This window comes from Macadamia integrifolia, chromosome 6 (assembly GCF_013358625.1).
Source record: "Macadamia integrifolia cultivar HAES 741 chromosome 6, SCU_Mint_v3, whole genome shotgun sequence".
NCBI classification, from domain to species: Eukaryota; Viridiplantae; Streptophyta; class Magnoliopsida; order Proteales; family Proteaceae; genus Macadamia; species Macadamia integrifolia.
In genome coordinates, this window is record NC_056562.1 from 35,143,826 (window position 1) to 35,149,684 (window position 5,859).

Below are 5,859 nucleotides of genomic sequence, written 5' to 3' on the forward strand. Positions count from 1 at the left end.
CCTCATGGCCGATCCATCACCCACCCCTCCCAACCCTCCTCCCACCACCCATTCGAGTGCTCATCACTTTATCTCCCTCAAACTCACTTCAAAAAATTATGTGTTTTGACGCACTCAAATTGTGCCGTACCTCACAGGCCAACGCCTCCTTGACTATGTCACTGGTGACTTCCGTTGCCCTCAGGACCCCGTCAAAGCCAAAACCTGGCATGAACAGGATGCATCCATTATGAGTTTTCTCATTGCCTCCCTCTTTGATGAGGCCTTCTCTCTCGCAGTTGGACGGACCACTAGTAAGGAAATATGGGATGCCCTACATGCATCCTTCAGCTCTCCCTCTACCACACGGATCCTGTCACTCAACGTCTTTCTTCAAAATCTGGTTCACAAACTAGATGAGACCATCACTCAATTTCTCCATCGAGCAAAGTCCCTCTCTGATGAACTGGCAGCTGCAGGGAAGCCGCTACCTCAAGAAGATTTCAACATCCATGTCTTCCGTACTCTCCGAACTGACTACCAGGCCCTCACCTCCATCATGATGGTGCAAAAGGAGCCAATCTCCTATAATGATATGCATGGCCTTCTCATAAGCCATGAGATTTTGATCAAATCTTGTCTCCCCATCATCGATCCTGCAGCCGAAGCCTCAACTCATGTTGCTCATCCAAATCGTGGACCACCCACTCAATCCAATGGTGGTCGTGGTACTTCATCCTCAAGAGGCCATGGTCGTGGTCGTGGTCGTGGTTGTGGTTTTGGGTGCTCTAATGCTTTTGCCCATAATCCCTACATAATATGTGGTCACACCAACCATCAAACAGACACCTGCTACTATCGGCAACAGAACACCACCAAACCAGCCCTACTCCCTACCCCACACCATCCCTACCATCGCCCTTCATACCCCCCAATGCCTACCACACTATGGCCTACCCCCAACCCCCCTATGAACCCCACGCCTCCCCCACCTCAACCATTCCCCCACCATCCACAGACCTACACCACCTCCTGGATACCTGACATCAGTGCCACCCATCATGCCACCCCTGACCTCACTTAGTTCTCCACCTATGATCCATACATAAGTAACAACCAACTCTTAGTTGGTAATGGTAAGGGGCTTTCTATTTCTCACATTGGCAATACTTCCATTTCGTCTTCTTCTCGTTCTTTCTCTCTTTCTAATGTCTTACATGTTCCCTCCCTTACTTGTTCACTACTTTATGTTCAGCAGTTCTGTCGTGAAAATAATGTTTTCTTTGAATTTCATTCTTCTAATTTTTTTGTGAAGGATCTGGAGACCAAACACATCCTCCTCACTGGACATAGCAAAAATGGCCTCTATTCGGTTTCAGCACCACCTTCTGTTCACCCGGTCTCTGTTTCATCATACGGTCACTGGCATCACTGTCTAGGGCATCCTCATGAAGGGTTCTCCGCCTCATGCTTCCTGGTCATCAGCTCGTCAAGCCTCCTTCTCTTTGTTCTGCTTGCCAAATGGGCAAAGCTAGTCGTCTGTCGCTACGGGAAACTAGTTCTCATAGCTTTTCTCATTTAGACCTAATTTTTAGTGATGTATGGGGTCCCCACCCCACAGTTTCTTCAAATGGGAACCGCTACTTTATTATCTTTGTTGATGACCACACTAAATATATTTGGTTCACTACTTTAAAGTTAAAATCTGATGTTTACTTTGCTTTTCGAACCTTTCAGGCCTGGGTGGAACGTCAGTTCTCTCGCTCCATCAAGGCTATCCAAACTGATTGGGGTGGAGAATTCCACACTCTTCCCACTTACTTTGCCAAGCTGGGCATTCAGCATAGACTCTCTTGCCCTCATACTCACGAGCATCAAGGAACAGTTGAATGCCGTAACAGGCATATTGTTGAAACTAGGATTACCCTACTTTCTCACGCTTCTGTTCCCCAAGCTTATTGGGATTATGCCTTTGAAACTACGGTATTCCTTATTAACCGCATGCCATCCTCTGTCATTGGCAATAAATCCCTCAATCAGCTCGTCACAGGCAATTTCCCAGACTACTCTTTTCTCAAAATCTTTGGATGCCTTTGCTACCCTCAGCTTCGTCCTTACAATCATTATAAAGTAGAGCCTCGTTTTGCATCTTGTGTCTTCTTAGGCTACAGTCCCTCCCATCATGGTTATCATTGTATGGATCTCACCACTCACCGCATCTACATCTCTCGCCATGTTTAGTTTGATGAATCCACCTTCCCTTATCACAATACCCCAATCCCTCACACCCTCCCCCTCCTACACCTAGCCTTTCCCCATGGGCCATCGCCCCCAATCTCCCTTACCCTACGCCAACCCAGCCCACCCCTCCGACACCTCCCCCAGTGCTCCCTCCCCCTACTACACCAGACCCGCCCTCTGCTAACCCACCCTCTCCCATTTCCCCCCCTCCTCCCCTCACCCCCCACCTCCCACCTCGAACTGTCCCTAACCCTGACTCCTCTACCTCACCTCCCCGCAGCACCAGAGCTCTTACTGACCTCTATGCCGACCCATTGACCCTCTCCACTATTTCAACCCACCAACCCACTGAACCTATATGCTTCTCCCAGGCCCACAAAGACCCCAACTGGCTCTCTGCTATGTCTGATGAATTTAATGCTTTATTACGTAATGGTACTTGGTCTCTTGTGCCTTACAGGGATTCTATGAACTTGGTTAGATGCAAGTGGGTCTATCGCATCAAGCGTAAAATCGACGGTTCCCTTGAACGCTATAAGGCTCGATTGGTGGCAAAAGGGTTTCATCAGCAACCTGGCCTTGATTATCATAAGACATTCAGTCCAGTAATCAAGCCCACGACCATAAGGACGGTTCTATCCTTGGCCATTTCAAAGAATTGGGATGTTCGCCAACTTGATGTTCATAATGCATTCCTTCATGGACTTCTATCAGAAGAGGTATACATGGCTCAACCCCAGGGTTTTGAAGACTCCCTACACCCTTCTCATGTTTGCAAGCTCCACAAATCTCTTTATGGGCTCAAGCAAGCCCCCCGGGCTTGGTTCCACAGCTCTCTGAGTCTCTGACTCGCTTCGGTTTTCGATCCTCCCAAACCGACACATCTCTGTTCATCTATATACAGGGCTCCATCATAACATATGTACTTGTCTATGTTGATGATATTATGGTTACAGGCAACCAACCGTCTCATGTCACCTCCCTCCTCCAACAACTTGTAATAGAATTCTCTATCAAAGACCTTGGTTGCCTCAGTTTCTTCCTTGGTGTTGAGGTTCTCTATCAGCATGGTGGTGTCCTTCTCTCTCAAGCATGCTACATCTCTGATCTTCTTCAACGTGCTGGAATGACTGACTGTAAACCTGTTACCACGCCCATGGCCACCACCTCTGCAGCCTCTTCCTCAGGGGGTGTCCTTCTCTCTGATCCCACAAGGTATCGATCCATTGTAGGTGCTCTCCAATACATCACTCTCACTATACCTAATGTAGCGTACTCTGTCAATCGAGCCTGCCAATTTATGCATGCTCCCTCGAAGGACCATTGGACCCTAGTTAAAAGAATCTTCTGTTATCTCCAGGGCACAAAAGACTAAGGGTTGTTCATCTCTAGGTTTGATTCTCTTTAATTTCAGGCATTCTCTGATGCTGACTGAGCTGGTGATAATGCTGACCGAAAGTCTACAGGCGGCTATGCCATTTACATGGGTCCCAATTTAATATCTTGGGCATCTAAAAAGTAGAAAATGGTTGCACGCTCTTCTACTGAATCATAGTACAAGGCTGTCGCTGATGCTTGTGCAGAGCTCACCTGGCTCCGCTCTCTCTTTGCTGAACTGAGCATTCCTATCCCCACAGTGCCAATCCTCTGGTGTGACAATATTGGTGCCACTTATCTCTCAGTCAATCATGTGTTTCATGCCCGTACAAAACATGTTGAAATAGATTTTCATTTTGTTCGGGACAAGGTTGCCTCCAAGGAGCTTCAGGTGCAATTCATCTCCACAAATGATCAAATAGCTGATATCCTCACCAAGCCTCTCAGTTCAAAATGGTTCACTTTTCTCCGGAACAAGCTGCGAATTCGACCGTTTAAATTCCCACCTTGAGGGGGTGTATCAACACAGTTAGAGTCCTCCTCTACCTCAAAAACCTCTCTTACAAAATAGGAGTCTCATTGGATAGCAACACGAAGTCTCTCTCTTAGGATATTAGAGTCCTATTGTAACTGTCACATGTGATATTAGAGTCCTATTGTAACTATCACATGTGATATCAGAGTCCTATTATAACTGTCTCTTTTGTATTAGAGTTGGAGTGCACTTCCACCTTTGAAGGTCTATATAAGACGTGTACCTCCAACTCATAAAACTGATTAATGAAGAATCAATTCAATAGGGCAGAGTGCCCTGAAGATCCTCGAACTTGGAAATCCCAAAATGACTCTTCAATGCTTGAGTGAAATCCGGCCAAGTAGTGAACCAAGCGACACGGAACACCCCTTGAAACCACCAGAGGGCAAGGCCATCCATATGGAAAGAAGAAATCAGAAGGCGTTGATCGTCGGTGGCACCATGGTAATCGAAGAAGTGTTCGGCCTTGAAGATCCATCCAACTGGATCAATGCCATCAAATCTGGGAAAATCAAGGGGAATCGCATGAGTTTGGGTGGTATGAGGCTAAGTGGTATGTGGTAGTGGTAAGGTAGAGGTGGATGGACAGGCAAAAGAAATTTCAGGTGGGGAAGATGGGCTGATGCGCAAGGCTTGCTCAAGGCGATTGTCAATGGTCGTGAATCGCAACATAAGCTCAGAGATGGACTGTTGTTGGTGGATTGAAGGGAGTTTAGACATCGTTGTGCGCTGCCATCATCTTGTTGAGGAACTTAACAGACTCCAGTTGGCCGAAGCAAGTTCCGTCGACCATAGCTCTCAATGAAAACACCAATGATACGAATGTCTCCGTGAATGGCGGGATAATGGGTCACAAGCTAACTTCGAGGGTAGCTACCTCCTAGAAGAACAGAGAAGAGAGAAAGGACTTTTGTATATTCATTACCCCCTTACATCATATTTCTTACTATATATATAATATCCTAACAATGGTCTACCCTTCAACAGAAAAATGGATATTCCCTAGGATGCTCTTCATGAGGTTTGCGTGTTTCTCTTTGCCGAGTGGGTGCTGTTGTGGCAGAAGTGTTACTCATCAACTCCTCCATGTCATGCAGAGTCGTAACATCCTCCCGCCACGACTTTCCTTCAGCTCTAACTGCGGAATTCGACGAGATAGTAGGGACATTTTGAGATCAGAGTCCATGGACCAATTTTATGGTTTCATCAATATCAGGATTGGGTACACATACACCCAGAGGGGGAAAGAGACGGAGTGGAATCATTTTCACGACCACCCTAGCCCAAGACTATCTACGGTGCACATGGATGGAGAATGACGGCAGTTGTGCAGGGATAGAGAAGGACTGATTGTGCATAGGAAATGAAGGTGAGTGAAGGTTAGGGGTATTGAGGGACTTGGGTAAAATATGATTTAGTCATGTGTTTTAGTCAAAAGGGTAAAACCATCATTTCAAATCCTCGCTTAACAGAGATTAACGGTGAAAGATGTGAACGTAATTTAAAATTATGCAAGGTGTCTTTCTAATAGTGACATTTTTTAGGGGTGACACTTGAAAATTTTCCTTTTTTTTTAATCATTTCGTTGTCTTCATTATGGACAGCAAAATCCTGGTCGTAGGAAAATTTACTCGACGTTTAGTGTCGTTATATCTGATGAGTCATCTCTTTTTTTTTTTGGATAAAATTGGTAAGTCATCTCATCGTACGACTTCTTTTTTTTTTTT